Genomic DNA, 17,508 nt, shown 5'->3' with positions numbered 1-17,508 from the left:
TCATGAAGTTCATCCCTTGCTTTATCTTGAAGAGTTATGCATAGGGACAACTTGTAATGTCCCCTTCTCAGTGATGTGCATTCAGTTGTCCATTGGCCTATTCCAAAGACCCGTAGGCTATTTGGAAAGGAGAATTAGGGTTTCCAACTTTTGTGGAGTTCTGCACAAGCTTTTTAGGGTTTGTCAGGAGGGAATTCTTCAGTTCTACTTATGGTTTCCTTCTGGGTTTTCCATGAACTCCAGGGTGGCATAACATGCATTTGATTCTTTGGTGAAATCAAAACTTACTATTTTTAGTAAGTTAGGGTTTGGTTGTTTGGTTGATGATGTAGTTCTACTGAGATTTCCAAGCTCTTTCTCTGGGTGCGAAGATTATGTTTTTCGGAGCAGTATTTCTTGACTTACTATTTTTAGTAAGTGGCTGTGTTGAGCATTTCTAATTTTAGCAGTCTCGGACAGGGTCCTGACTCGACACAGTTCAGTGGTCTTCATCGCACAGATTCATCCTTGATTTTGGTATTAATCAGTATTGGAGTTATAAGTTATTTAATTAAATATTAATTCCTTATCCTAAGGTTTGATATTTAATTATTTTTATTATTGATTAATTTTGTTATGGGCAACTTAGGAAAAATATCTATCTGCCAGCAATATTGTTATTTTCCTAAGTCAGTTGCATTAAAAAGGTGGTGTTGAGAAAGATGAAACATTTCGTGTTTATATTATTTTATATTGCAAAGTTGTCACTTGGGAAAAAGTTCGAACTTTGCCTCAGGAGTTTGGGAAAATTAACGCCATGTCTAGGGGAGACTATGACTTGAAATGAAATTGAATTTCAATAGTTTTGGGTACCATTTGCATTTGAATTTCAGAGGGAAAAATCTATAAATACAAGTGCTTAGCCTCTCATTTGGTATCAAAAAAAAGAAAATATAATGTTATGCTGTCGGATTGATTCCAGGCTTCTTCGAGGGTGAAAAACTCCTAGACTTTTCAATTGCAGTTTCGAGTGTGAGACATCACTCCTAGCTGAGGCTCAATTGTGTGGATTTTGTGGTGATCTTGTGGTTTGCGTGTGAGGATTTGAGGAAGTTGGGTTGCTGCTGTAATTTTCAGTGTTTGCTGGTTCCTATGTGGCTGAAGCAAAGTTTCGTTCCTACCTCCCTGCCTGTACGACCTATCATTCTGGTTATTGGCTCAAACAACTTCTATGCTATAGGCGATGTGTTTTGTAAGTTTGCAGCCTTTAATGTGGAGTCTTTGTTTTCATATTGCAAATCGTACTTTTCAGCTTGGGCGTGTGTTTTTGGGAGTGCATTGGGTTGTGTGCTTGGTATTTTTTGGGGTGTTTAGGAGCTCTATTTTAGTTGTTCTTAGTTGCTTGGTTCTTAGTGTCAGTTTGGGAGTGATTTGGAGTGAATTGAAGGAGTTTTGAGTGAGATACGAGCATCTTAGTGTGATTCAGTGCTGCTGGTTATGCATTTCCAGCCTGCTGTTATTTGTACCAGATTTGAGGAAGTTGGTGTTGAGCTGGTTTGGTGATATTATCTTTTGTGATTCAGCATTCTCCTCTATTCTATCATTCCTATATTTCTAAAGGTTGAATATTTGTGCTATCAACCAATTTCTTAATTGTAAGCATACCCGCTAAACAAGTGGGAAGAGGCAGGCTTGCCGCCTATTTTCTGGTATTTGTAACTCAGTCCTCCCAGTGAATGAGTGGTCAAGTGATTAGTTTTTATGTATTGTCCCTCCCGCTGAAATATGTGGTAGAGTGATAACTTTATGTAATGTCCTACTAAAATACGCGGTAGAGTGATTGAGTTCTAGTTTCTTGTTGTTTCCTTGGCTGGTTTACTGCCAAGAAGTTTAGTTTCTTTCTTGCTGGGTAAGCATAAGGGGCTGGCTTGCCGCCCATGCATTGTGATTTCAGTTTGGTTTATGGTGCTAACGATCCCCGGAACACCGTATGCTCTCACCCTCCTAGATTGGGCTCTCAGTGAACAAAAGGTGGAAGGGTTCCCTTTCAGCAGTTTGGATTATTTCTCTAACCTTAACGGGTTATGGTGTTTTCTTGTAACTCTTATTGCTAAAAACAAAAAAAAACTTAAAGAGGAACATTACACAACCAAAACAGTTCTTACAAGTACAATTGATGAGAGATAATTTATCATAAAACTATCAGTTCTTACAAGTACAATTGATGAGATATAACTTGTCTTAAAACTATCAGTTGCTTGAGGACAACCAAATTTGAGAGGGGAGATCTATCATGTCCTTGTACCAAGTTGATATATAATAATATTTGATCAATAATAATATTCATTTATATATATTTGGTCTATTACTAGTTTTTTATTTATTTTATTTTATTTAGAAACATTTGGAAGAGATAATCATATCTGACTGATCAAATATTTAATTATCTAAATGCACTAAGCAGATTGATTTCTAATCTGATACAAATATAGGACCGATATATACATCTATACTAATGCATTAAGAAGTAATTATTATTAATGAAATAACTTATCTTTGTTAATTTTAGCACTTTCAGATTAATGTAAACTCAGAAAATCAGAATTTAATTACAAACTAAATTGATTAAATGAAGGGTTTGTAGTTTTCCAGATTTAAGCATAACAAAGAAAGGAACAAAATTAGAACAAGACACAATTACACTGGGAAAGCCTCCTAGGAGGAAAAACCCAGCCAAAAAAGATCTTCAGATCTGATTATGAAATATGTTCATATGAAGGTTACAACACTTATCTCAATTACTTGAAGGTGATTGTACTTAGGATTGATAATGTCTTCCACAAGATTGCACTTTCACAAGCATCAAGTAGTCACATCTGCACCTTTAATCCTTCCAACAGCAATCAGGTCCAAACCCTAGGTCTATAATGTATGAAGTCTGCTCTTTGATGGACTGCAACTTCAATTTGTTAAATTTTGTAACGTCGGTCATACTATTTCATGCTTTCGATATATATATATATATATTTACACTGTTCATGGTATCGGGTGATAAATCGATTCTCAAACAAGTCGCATTCCTTCCGATCGAGTAAGTAAATGGTGACTAGTTTATATACTGTGGTGAGAGGTACGTAGGGAAGAGATGTGTCTTCCCACGTGGGAAGACATATCTCTTCACTACGTAACCCCTCATCCACTTATATAGCATGCTTACATTGAGGAGGATGAACACACCGAAATTAATAAGTGTTGTGCATCTTCAAAACACACTATAGCAGATAAAATACAACTTTCAGATCATATCTCCATCTCTTCTATTTTGATGACAGAATTTTGAAAGAACTTAACATGGTATCAGAGCCAAGTTAAGGGAGATCATATTAAAATTCTGTAACGATCTCATAAACTTTCACCAGGCTCTTACTAAGATCACATTCCCATAAATCTAATGGCAACCGGAGTTAGGTTTGAAGATAGATTAGATGGAGCATCAAATTTTGTATCTTGGAAATTTAGGATCATGCTTGTTTTGAAAGAAAATAAAATTGACTCCCATGTCAAAAGTGAAATTCCTAAACCCTCTGATGATACAAAGAAAATTCAGTGGAGCAAGGATAGTGAGAAGGCCCTTAAGATAATTGTGGATTCAGTAAGAGACCACATTGTACCAGTTATTTCTAAATATGAGACGGCCTTTCAGATGTTCAAAGCACTAGCTGACATTTATGAAATCAACAACACTAGCAGGGCTCTCACCCTAAAGAATCAACTGCACCATATAAAGATGAATAAAGGAGAAACAGTTACATCCTATTTCTTGAGGATCACTGAGCTTAGGGATCAACTATCCACTATTGGACATCTAGTAGACAACAAAGAACTTGCTATGATGGCCCTAAATGGACTTCCTACCTCATGGGAATCGTTCATTCAAGGAATCAGTGCTCGTTCTAAATCTCCCAAGTTTGATAGATTGAAAACCGATTGCATTCAAGAGGAATCTCGGCTTGTCACAAGAGGAATAAAACAAAACAATGGTAATGAAGACATTCAAGTTCTAAACTCTAATTCCCACAAGAAAGGAAAGAAGAACTTTAAGAGAAAGAGAGACAACAACTCAAATGGGAAGAGGTCTTCAAAGAAGAAGAGAGACATTTCTGAAGTACAATGTTTCAGATGTGACCAATATGGGCACTATGCAATGAAGTGTCCAGACAGGATCAAACAACAAGCTTCAATGGCAGAAATTAAGTAAGGGAGTAATTCCGAGAAGCTAGTCTTCTACTTAGCCCTCTCTAGTCAAGTCACCTCCAGTTTCAACACATGGGTGATTGACAGCGGAGCATATCGACACATCACTGGATTTTGTGAGCACCTAGATACACTTGTGGAAAGTTCAAATGAAGAAGTGACAATTGGTGATGACTCAAATTATCCAATTATGGGAATAGGAACCTGCAATATCAACCTAAAGTCAGGCATATCCCTACAGCTGACTGGAGTTCTATTTGTACCTGGTATAAAGAGAAACCTTGTCTCAGTTTCTGCACTTGAAGATAAGGGTTACAGATTAACCTTTATGGAAGGAAAGGTACTTGCTTGGCCAAAGAACTCCACCATCAAGAAAGCCCACACCATTGGAGTAAGACAAGGGAGCCTCTACAGACTTTGCACCAGTCCACCTCTAGCCTTGATTCATGAGACTCCAAATTCGAATGAACTTTGGCATAGAAGATTAGGGCACCTTCATTTCCATGCCCTACCTAAGATAGAGAAGATGGTGATCGGCTTACCCAAGCTAAGTCAAAAATCTGAAGGAGCTTGCAAAGGGTGTGCCTTGGGAAAGAATACTAAAGGGTCTTTTAATTCTAGCAACAGTAAATCCAAAAATGTATTAGAATTAGTTCATTTTGATTTATGTGGACCCATGTCTGTATCCTCATTAGGGGGATTTTTATATTATGTAATATTTGTAGATGATTATTCTAGGAAGACTTGGATATATATTTTGAGGTACAAAGAGTCTGAAGAAATCCTTTCTAAATTTAAGGAATTCAAAGCTCTTGCAGAAAATATGATAGGTAAGAAAATCATAACCTTAAGAACAAACAATGGGGGGGAATACACTTCTGATATGTTTAAGGATTATTGTATAAATGCTAGGATTAAGAGGGAGTTAACTGTACCTTATAACCCACAACAAAATGGGGTAGCTGAAAGAAAGAATAGGACTATAGTAGAAGCTACTAGGGCTATGTTGTTTGACCAAAATATAGAAACCTTGTTTTGGGCTGAAGCATCTAGGACAGTTGTGTACATTCAAAATAGATGTCCTCATTCTCTTCTTGACAATAAAACCCCTGAAGAAGCCTTTACTAATAACAAACCTGACATAAGTCATTTTCGGATCTTTGGGTGTCCAGTCTATATTCATGTCCCCAAAGAAAAGAGGTCAAAGTTAGAACCTTCTGGAAAGAAAGAAGTATTTGTTGGGTACAGTGAAACCTCTAAAACCTACAGAATATACATACCTGGTCAAAGACAAATTGAACTAAGCAGAGATGTCATCTTTGAGGAAGACATAGCATTCAGGAGGTCCAAAAGATCTAATGAATTAGAACACCAAGATCCTCCTACAAGCTTGGATGAGGATTCCACTCCTGAGATTCAGAGGGAGACCCCTGAAGATGTTGAGCATGAAGTTCAAGGCTTACCTTTAGAAGAATATTATCCTGAAACTAGGAAGAGACCACTTTGGGCTAAAAAGATGCTTCAAGAAGCTGAAAATTATGCTGCTCCAAAGGGGACCTTCAAAGAAAGTAAGAGACCTAACCTATTTTCCAATTATACTGCCTTGATGAGTGAGATCATTGATGCAGAACCTTCCTGTGTTGGAGATGCGCTCAAGCATCAAGTTTGGAAAGATGCTATGTCAGAAGAGTATCAGTCAATTCTGAAAAATGATGTCTGGGATATTGTGCCTAGGCCTAAAGGCAAATCTGTGGTATCTTCTAAATGGCTCTTCAAAATCAAACATGCAACAGATGGCAGCATTGAGAAGCACAAAGCAAGGTTTGTTGCTAGAGGTTTCTCATAGAAAGAAGGTATTGACTATGAAGAGACATTTGCTCCTATTGCCAGGTACACTTCTGTCCGAGCAGTTTTGTCTATTGCAGCATCTAAAGGATGGAAAGTCCATCAAATGGATGTTGAGACTGCTTTTCTGAATGGTAAGATTGAAGAAGAAGTTTATTTGGAGCAACCTGAAGGTTTTGTGATTCATAAGGCTGAATCACATGTCTGTAGATTAAAGAAAGCTCTATATGGACTGAAATAGGCCCCTAGAGCATGGTATGAAAGAATTGATCACTATCTCTTGGAATTAGGGTTTTCCAGGAATGAAGCAGATCCAAATCTCTACTACAAGGTAATCAATGGTAAATTATTAATTCTTATTCTTTATGTTGATGATCTACTAATCACAGGAGAGGATAATTGTATTTCTCAATGTAAGAAAGAATTAGCCTCTGAATTTGATATGAAAGATTTAGGAATTCTTCACTACTTCCTTGGATTGGAAGTTTGGCAGCAGGCAGATGGCATAATCCTTAATCAAGGAAAATACACCATTGATATACTCAAGAGATTTGGAATGATGGATTGTAGATTCATGACCACACCTATGGAGACAAATCAGCACAAACTAAAGGAAGCAGCTGCAGAATCAGAGTTTGCAAATCCTACCCTCTACAGATAGATTATTGGATCTCTGATGTATTTGGTAAACACAAGACCTGATATATGTTATGATGTTAATGCACTAAGTCAGTTCATGTGTGAACCTAGGGAAATACATCTTGTTGATGCAAAACATATTCTGAGATATCTTCGAGGAAACATTGGTTTTGGTCTTAAGTATAAAAATGTAGACCTTGACCTACATGGATTCATTGATTCTGATTGGGCTGGAAGCGTAGTTGACAGGAAAAGCACATCAGGATGTTGCTTCAGTTTAGGATCAGGAATGATCTCATGGATATGTAGAAAATAGTCTTTAGTTGCTCAAAGTTCTACAGAAGCTGAATACATTGCAGCCTCCATGGGAGCAAGAGAAGCAGTTGGCTTCAGAAACTACTTGTAGGACTGTTTGGTCAGCCCTTAAATCCTACTGTCATCTACTGTGACAATCAGAGTTGCATCAAGCTTTCAATGAATCCGGTATTTCATGACAGGTCTAAACACATTGAGATTCCTTATCACTATGTTCGAGATATGGTGGAAAGGAATGTGATCCGATTGAATTATATTGGTACAGGTGATTAGATTGCAGACATTCTTACCAAGCCCCTCTCCAAGATCAAGATTGAACACTTTAGAGATAAACTTGGTATGGTTGAAAATGTTATTTAATTTTGAGATAGAGTCTCATTTATTCTGATATACTAATATATTTAAAGATGTTTAGTGTGTAAACTCTTTTATTTGTCATGTGTGTGACTCCATGACTGCATGGGCCTTTTGTGAACATTATTGAAGGGTGACAACTTTTCAATAATGAACACTTGTTTCAAATTGATATTGTAAGGTGACAATTTTACAATTATCAATTTAACTATCTTGATGGATATCATGTGACTTGATATCTGTGGACATGTCATGATAGTATATATATCTCTAAGACATTATGGTAGATATTTGTTAGTTGATATCATTAAATAAACCATAATTATGATAGAGATCTTCATGGTGAATATTATGAACATAATATTCGTGGACATGCCATGAAATCATTATTAGTATGGTAGGCATCATGTGACTTGATGCCAGTGCACATACCTTACTTGATAACTATGAGTTATGGTGATTAGCATGAGACTTGATATTCATTGTTGAACCATATCTCTAAATATCACTATGTTGTGATATCTCCTCTCTTCACAATCAATGGATGAATTGTGATGTTTTCTCTGACATGAAATGTGTCCTCCCTAGTTAAGAGGGAGTGTTAAATTTTGTAACGTCGGTCATACTATTTCATGCTTCTGATATATATATATATATATATATATACCGTTCATGGTATCGGGTGATAAAGCAATTCTCAAACAAGTCTCACTCCTTCCGATCGGGTAAGTAAATGGTGACTAGTTTATATACTGTGGTGAGAGGTATGTAGGGAAGAGATGTGTCTTCCCATGTGGGAAGACATATCTCTTCACTACGTAACCCCTCATCCACTTATATAGCATGCTTACATTGAGGAGGATGGACACACCGAAATTAACAAGTGTTGTGCATCTTCAAAACACGCTATAGCAAATAAAATACAACTTTCAGATCATATCTCCATCTCTTCTATTTTGATCACAGAATTTTGAAAGAACTTAACACAATCTTCTCTCCTCCAACCTCAGTTTGCTCTTCTCATGAATGAATTTCACACTTTTACTAGCAGAAGTAGTTCGCTGATATGATAGAGGTATTTCGCTGTAATTACAGATATAACATTCCTCCTTTAGCTCACAATTGGCAGACACATATATATTTCGCATGGAATCAATGAAAAGATGAATGTGTAAATTGAGGTGAGAAGTATCTTTATTTATATGGTGCATTGTCCATATATGTCGGCTTATCCTTTTATTTATATGTTTTTCCCTTTAATCCGAAATGCATTGTTTATAGGGTTGGACCTTTGCATGTGGCGTGGAGTAGCGTGGGGTTCTTAAAGGTGTGCCGTGAGGTATAGGGCCCAACCCTACACGTTAGAGGAGGGGACCAAACCCTTAGGTGGATTCCAATGTTGCCTAAGGCAATTGGAATCCGCCATCCCTAATTACAAACAACAATCTTTACATTCAAGAAGCACGATATTGACTAAGGTAGCGATTCTATTTATTTAATGATTACCACCAATTTGTTATGTTGGGACACGTGAAGGATGGAATTGTCTCTAGCTTTCAAAGAGGCACAACCATTCGATTTTGAGAAATATAAATAAGTATAGTCTCATATCATGGAAGGGATTAAGACTAATAATACTGGAGATATTAATAGTCTGCAAGATTGTTCAGATCTTAAGTTACCGGGTTCGCTTGTCTAGAGCCCCTAACACGGACTGGGTTCATGTGGGTCTTGGTTCGCATTGGGTTTGTGACTGGTTCAGACAAGGTTCATCCCAGGGCCCTTGGGGTGAACCCTATCTAGACCCAAGCGAACCCAGGCGCGAACCCAGGTTTGATGAACATTGAAGATAGAAGACAATTATTATTTTTGATTGTCAATTTTGTAATTGTAATGATTTTCATTTGAATCGTGAACCTGGACATATATGAATCTATGATACATTGATATATATTATATGGCATGAGTATATGAAATAATATGATATTATTGAAATTCTAAACTATCAATTGGCATTTGGCATTTGGCATTGATCAATGATGAAGTAGCATACTATTAAATGTATTTAGATTTGTAATTTTGTATATTTCTTTAAATTTTTGCATATAATGTGTGTATATATATACACGGACGAACCCAACCCACGAACCTAAAAGGCAAAAAAAAATTTGCCCGAACCCATGAACCGGGTTCGCGTCCTCGAACCTGAACCGGTAACTTAGTTCAGATCAGATCGGAACTGTTATTAAGTTACCTGAACCGGTAACTTAGTTCAGATCAGATCAGAACTATTATTAAGTTACAGGTAGTAACATCTTGGTTCTTGGTGGTATGCATGGGGATGTGCTTAATATATGCAACCTGATAATATTCTTATGTAGGATTTAATAGTAATATTAATGTAGACTATAATACATAAGACAGTCGTACTTAATCTCATATACAGTGGCAGACCATGTCAGATCTGTCTGCCTTTACAGCCACTAGATAGACTAATAATTAGTGTTTTAGGCAATGGTAGTGTTAATAATTTATATAATAGATATAATATATATATATATATATATTAAAAAAAAATGTTTGTTCAGACAAATAACAATATTAGATTGTAAAATCAGAAAGAACTCTTAAATAAACATTAAAGAGAAAATGTAGGTACTCTTCATTCTTGCTACTATTGTCAGTATTTAAGATGGTATTGAGTTGTTTCCAAGAGGGTCAGTCTAAATCCAGCCAGTAGGATGATTCCCAAGATAGGGTAGGGATCAGCTTCCAATAAACCTTGAGGGCATAGTTCCAAGATAAGGTAAGGGCTTGGATCTGTAAACTCCGAGGGAGCCTATTGAGTTTGGTATCTAAGCACTTGGCAACATAGTCATCTCCTCCTTCCTTGAAACTGGAGTAGTAACAAGGATTGAACTTTGCATTAAGATTTATGGATGATACAATTAACTATTTAATAATAGAACTAATAGTCTAGTATGGTGGATTGACAATTTATTCATGAATAATTGATAAATTATTTAAAACTATGGTATATCACAGATTTGATTTCTGTTAAGGAAAGAGCTAAGATAGATTTGTCTCCTAATCAATCTAGTTTAAGTCACAAGTGTATTGAATAGTTTAATTATGGTTAAAACAGGCCCAAACCTAGTAGGGGACGTTACAGGGGGGATGAATCAGGAGTAAATTAAAATTTCAGATTCTTTATCAATTAAAGTATCCTGGATAAACTCATAAACTTAAAATCAGAACTGAAAAGAATGATGCAACCACATGTAGAAACCAATACGCAAGAAAAATGTGGAAAATCCAAAATGGGAAAAACCATGGTGAGAAGAGCTGCTAGGATCTACTTGTTAGCAGCATTGTAGTTGATTCAGACTGTAATTGATTCACGTCGATTTATGTTGTATCGTATTGTAGCTGATTTACGTCTGGAGGTCTAAATTAGTTGGTTTTACATCTTGGGTTTGCTAAGAGAACATAAACAGAGAATGTCAATATGTTGAACAAACTGTATGATAGTTCATACTGTATATGTCACAAGGGTTAGAATGATATCATACCTCATTTTGTTTTGATTGAAGTAAGAAAAGAGTTGTATGTTAATCATGTTTACAGGCCTTGTTTATAATCGTGGACAAGTCTTTCAAGAACAGAATCAGAAGTATTTATAATATCATTGATCATAATGATAATAAATATTGGTATTGTTCTCATTTCCTTGGTTTTGGGGACTTTGCACACGAAAGCAATATTAATTTTCCTCAAAGGTTTTTATGAGGGGAGAAAGAAATTATTATATTTTAAAAATTAGTTATTTCCATCAAAAAAAGTTATATAAAAGGTTGAGTTCTGATTTGGGAGTCTAGATGTGAGAATTTTTTTTTTTTTTGTTGTTGGAGAGTACCTAAGTTCTTTTAAATCTTCTTGAGGATGAAAAACCTCTCGGAGTTGCTAGTTTCGGGGACGAAACCCCCTCTATCTAGCTGGTGTAGTTTCATACAAAGATCACCATTGTGCTATAGATTGAAGCTTAATTTCAAGTTACAAATATGAAGATATTTGTGGTGTTTTGAGTGGTAGATTTTCGGTGATTGTTTTCATTTTTCAAAATTTGTTGGAATTTTTTGTGATAGAAGAACGACTGGAGGAATTTTATTGCTGCTAGGGTCATATCATCTTTCCTAGGCCATACAAGTTTGAAGTTGCTTACATCATAAGTTTTGATTGTTTAATATGTTTTTCCCAACTGTCCATAGGTAGTGGAATTGCAGGCCAAACTAGAGAACAAGGGAATTTGGCAAGTTTCCAAGGGTCGTACCAACCCTTGTTGGCTATACCATGCTGATGGTGGTGTGGGAACTTGAGATTGGAGTTCTTTGTTTTTTATGCTTAATCCTTTCTTATTGGAGGTGACTAGCATATATTAGAAGAACCAAAATCATTACTGAATGGCAAGATAACTGTACGGTGAGATTTAAGGCGATCTGTACTTGTTCCTCATGCATTAACAGCAACCTAGCATGCTACTACAATCCAATCTAGTACTGATTGTTTTTATCAGCATCTTATATGATCATTTACAATGAATTTGAGGTACTTTTTTGAAGGAGTTTCAAAGTGCTTTCTTGTAGTTTGCGAGTGGGTATGTCAGATATCTTCCTTTCAGTGTTTCAGCAATGCCCAGTTTTGCTATTACTTATTACAGCAGCAAGAGGGTGTTATCATACCTGCACATGGTCTGAAAATTTCTATCAATCTGATATAATCATCTTCCAGTGTATCGAGTTGAAGTTTAGATGTGCTATGAGGTGATGAACTAATGTGTGATTGACTGGTGATGTGTTGAGCATGATGTGGTGGTGTTTTCTGAGTAATTTCCTCTGGTCATACCTGTTGTAGTGTGTTTCCAAAGCATTTGCAAACCTGAACCAGCATAATATTCATCATCCATCAAGGAATTTTGCTCTTGATTCAAGTTGGGTGGGTTTTTTCATGATATTAGGCCCTAATTTGTGGTGTTATAGCAGTTCTTTAGTTGCTGACACTTCAGAACAGCAGTTATTCTTCTTAAATAGTGTTTGTTTTGGATATGGACTAATCTTGTAATACTTTTGGATGGTTATGTTGGCATTTGTATGAAGATTGCATTGATGAACTATTATGTTGTCATTGATATCAATTATAACCGGTAATGATGTTGTTTTGCAACCAGTAGGTGAGCTAGTGAAGGAAACCGGTATTACGTGAGAAGCAGTGAGATCAACCGGTAACCCTATCTGTTGATGTGTTAAACCCTAAACGATGGAGCTTGGTGAATCGGTTGTATTGGTTTATGATCAAATGATGAACGGTAATGATTATGCCACATATGCATGTTGTATGTGAAGAGTTTCAAATGATTTGTGGCGCGTAGAGATAACGGTTTTATCTTGGGAATGAGCGAGTACATTGCATGAAGTGGAAACCACGTGATGAGTTACAGGAATCGATGAAGTGGTGATCAAGGAGCGGTCGAGGTTGTCTTGAACAATGTGCAATGATTGCTATGTAATCCAACGGTCATACTTGAACCGATTTGTTTGTAATCTCTATGAGATCTCAGGTTTGTGATGTGTTACCGACCTATTGTTTTGCTTATAAGGTCGATGAGTTGTTTTGTTGTAGTGTTGGCAATTTTGGTTTAAGTGTAAGTGTGATTGGTTGCTGAACCAAAAGGTGTATCTGCAGTATGTGTGAAGGCAGATAGAAGCATGAAAAGGATCTGATCAAGCAGAGTAGTGCTATTCACCAGATCAGCAAACCCTTGTTGGTCTCTAACAATTACAACAGTCAAATCCCTTAATCGGGTAAGCTTAAACAAGCTTAGTGCTATCTAAATCCTCTAACCAAGTGATCCATTAGCTTGGATTTCAAATCCTCTACCGAAGTTACTCCTAATAGGGTATTGCTTCTAATAGGGCATTATAGTCAATCCCTTAACCGAGTGGTCCCTAACAGGATCTGTTCTTAACAGGACTTTTGGTAAGCTTTAACAGGCTTGGCTCCTAACAGGGTGAACTTTAGAAGAGTTCAGAATATTTGTGGATATTCATCCCCACTATGGTTTTTCCCATTTGGGTTTCCACGTCAAAATCATTGTGTTGGTGAGTTTTTGTGATTATGTTTGCTATGGTTAATTTGCTTAATTTTGAGAGTTTCAGAGCTGTTATTTTGATATGCCAGTCAAACCGGTAAACTGTCAATGCTATTGAAGTTTGTAGTTCAGTGTTTGAACCAATTAGTTATGAGATTGGGTTGGGAGGTTGTTTTTGAGTTTGGTGAAAGTTTAGTTAGTGTTTGAATCAGTGGAAGAGTTGTTCTGTATTTGCCCTCCAAATGACCATTAAGCTTTCCCATTGTATAAGTGGACATGCCCTTTTTGCTCACAATTGAAGTATGTGGAAGATACTTATTTTCATTTCCCATAATGCATATGCACTATAACAAATAAGTGGTATCGGCTGGCTTTCTGCCTAGTGCTTTCCTTTTAGTTGTTGCATTTTGGTTTGTGTGTAATCCTTTCACTATATGCTCTTACCTTGCCCACCCCAAGAACCGGATGATCAAAATATGAAAAGGATACTCATTGTATTTCATTTCAGTTGCAATATTTCTAAAACAAAAAATCTCAGGTGTTTATTACAATAATTTATGGCTTTTTGTTAAAGGGGACCCTCCCACAAACAAATAAGATATAAACTTGCAACTGCTATAGAATAACAAAAACATCCCATAAACAGAATAGTAATCTTTTATATCATATCTTTTTCACATCCATGATATTGGAATATAGCTCATAGTCACATCCTGCATAATTTGATTTTTGCATGCAGCTTGTGTAACTGGTCTTCATACATTTAGCTTTAGGACTGTGTTTGGAACTTTGGAATCTCTTTGAATTTTTACACTAAGGACTAATTGCAAATACTACTTTTTGTAAATTGAACGGCAAACAGTATTCCATAGCAAATTTATTGGTAAGTCCATACAATGATGTTTTTCCTACCCTTTTTTCATCACAAACAAAAACCAGAATGATTCATAAAACAAATTCCATTGTGCACCTACACTCATGTTATCTGTAAACCTTTACTTTTGTGATTAAACTGTAATATCCCCGTCCAAGTTCTAACACAAAACAAGAAAAAAGAGTATTGTATGGCCCAGCTGTGGCAGGCCCAGGGACATTTTTATTTTAATTAGTTAACAATTTAAAATCGATGCAAAGGGAAGGAAGAAATGGATCAGATCAATGTATAAATTACTCCTTATCGATGTCCACAGTCTTCTAAACAATCGCTGTCAAGGGAGTAATTTCAGATCAACCCCCGAATAGAGATTGGCTTATCTACTATCACTGTCAAGAAGGATAACCACGATTTGCATTAACTAGCTAATGACAAATTAAGTTAGAGGAAGAGGCTTGAATCAAGCAATGGTTGCAAAGGTTGTGAGAGTTGAGACACAACTTCTCACATCATCTCTCCCCGTGGGATATTTAAGGGAGATCGCAAGTTCTACCCAAGGCATGGAATAATTGTTTGCTAGACTTGTTTCATACTACAGTGCTCAGGAGAGCCATTTAGTAGCCAAGGAAGTGGTATTCCATCATTCCCTATTGCAGACTAGGTGCACAAGTATAAGGCTATCACTCAGATAGGGCATCAATAAGATATCGGATGGGCGTGCTGCACAACTTTAACCAGCAGAGAAGGCGATTAGACTGTGCAGTCGTCTCTTACATATATACATCCGCATGATCATAGAGATTATACTCTGAAACAGAATTTGCATATATAATAATTTCTCTTATTCATATTCAAAAGACATTTCTGATCTACTCCATAATACTTGCATTAAAGGTAGAAGACTTATTTTCATATATCCAGATCAGAAATAGGGTGCACTCAGAAGAGCCTACACTCAGCCAAGTATAAAGTGGTGTATCCACCAAACTACATTGGACGCATGAAATGAGAGAAATGATAAACAGGGACAGCGTCAGATTCATTGTAGATTATAAGGCAGTGTTTCAGAAAAGGCAATCAAAGTATTATTAAGAAATCCAGTCACATCATTAATAATCAGAATCTATATTGAAGTTAATGCATGGTTATAAGGACAATAAGCAGGAATAGCAGTCAGATTTGTATTAGATCAAAATCACATTCATATGCATGCAAATCAGACTTTATATCAGATTTTCAGTAATAAAGAGTTATAGCAATCTTTATCTATCCTTTACTATTCATCTAAGATTGCCTACTTACCAACAAATTGCAAATTTTATTCAATTTTAGTAACTATATTTTAAATTTTCCTATTAGGGACATTACATAAAACCACACTATTCTATAATGATCTTGTACACTTTCAGGGCCCACCTTGATTCATTTTGATCTATTTTGGAATGTTGCAAATAAACTCTGTATACGTTTCTGAGTGACCCAAGGAAGCATTAATCGTTTAGGGACTTAATCTGCAAAACATAAGTATAAGATTTTTTGAAAATCGGGAAAAAATCAGATTTAAAAAAAACATAAAAAATTGCAGAAAAACAATTAAAAACTACCTTTTTTTTTTAATATTTAAGGTCATTTCCATAACATAGAGATATTGTAGGCAAATAAAATTTGTAGAAAATAGATACTCATTCTATTAAACTTATAGATACTCATTGTTTAATACCAGAAAGTTAACTTACAAATACGTATGTGTAAATTACACATTTCTGTTAACTTCAGTAGCAGTAGAATTTGTAGTTTACTGGTTGAGTGTATGGTTGTGTATGTCTGTATGTTTGTGTGTTATATGTATCTAGTATAACACACAAACATACAGACATACGTATAACACACAAACATATAGACATGCACATATGTATAACACACAAACAAACGTACATACACAGACATACACAAACATATGTATACTAAGTCTCAAGGTTCAAATTCAAGTTCGTAAAAAATTTGAAAATAAATTCGTGATTCTTATATAAATTTAAATTTTTTAAAATATACTTAATATATTCACAAAATTATAATTTATAAATATTAAAGTCTAAAATAATTATATTAAGTTGATAAATTTAAAAAAATTAATCTAAATATTTAAATTTGTTTAATTATTAAATGTTAATATTTCAAATAAATAAATAAGTAAATTAATACTAAATTTAAATATTTTAAATGATCATTTTTGAAAAAAAAATTAATATAAGTAAAATAATATTTATTTTTAATGGACATTGATTATTAAAATATAAAATGTGTTTGAATTTTTTTTTAACTTTATGAAAACCTAAAAACATCTATAGATAAATCAAAAACTTCCCGAGCAGATTGCAAACTTGTGGATTTGACATTCGACGTGATTCACAGAAACTCCTCTCACGGCTCACCCCCCTTTTTTTTCCAAAAGCCCTAATAAAAAGTTTTATTCTTTTCCGTACGAATGTATTGCGAATTTTAACAAATTTTATTTAGTTTTAACGAGTTTTACTGCAAATTTTAACTAATTTCTTCGACCCCAAGCTGATTGAATAACCTACTGCCGCGCGCCGCCATAAATAGCAGTTTTTGTAGATTTTTTAGGGTTTTCGCTGTAGTTTTCTGTTTCGCGGGCTTTGTGCGATTTTTATCGGATTAAACGTGTGTTTTTTTCGCGATTAAAACGTGAAATAATCGTTGACCGATTAATTCCGACTCTTTGGGGAAAAAATCGGCTCCAATGCCGACTCACGATTAATCGGATATAATGGCGTTTTTTTCCCAATTGTTTCTTCTTTGCGTTTCTCTTTCAAAGCCACTTTGATTGTGTAATATTGGGTAATTCTTATTTGGATAGAGAACATTTAGTAAAGTTTTTTGAATATATACAAGAAATTTACGTTTTAGGTGTCTATTTGCTGCTTCTATAACTCGTTTTGAACTTTTGTCCACTGGGATTCTTGGCACTGACACTTGGATGATGTCAACTTTTATTAGGTGTCTTGATTAGTCTGTGAAATTTGTCACTGTTATATTTGCTTACAGTTAATCAAGGCTGTTTCCGTTGGTATACTATAAATTT

General features: G+C 35.4%; 1 protein-coding gene across 6 annotated transcripts in view; it reads left to right on the top strand.

Annotated features, from left to right (window-relative positions):
• The window catches only part of LOC131065979 (uncharacterized), a 127,355-nt gene that overhangs the window by 109,115 nt on the left and 732 nt on the right, over window positions 1–17,508 (top strand). The window lies entirely within an intron of this gene.

Source organism: Cryptomeria japonica, chromosome 2 (assembly GCF_030272615.1).
Source record: "Cryptomeria japonica chromosome 2, Sugi_1.0, whole genome shotgun sequence".
NCBI classification, from domain to species: domain Eukaryota; kingdom Viridiplantae; phylum Streptophyta; class Pinopsida; order Cupressales; family Cupressaceae; genus Cryptomeria; species Cryptomeria japonica.
The sequence above is the reverse complement of the archived record's forward strand: the minus strand, read 5'-3'. Positions and strand labels throughout refer to the sequence as shown.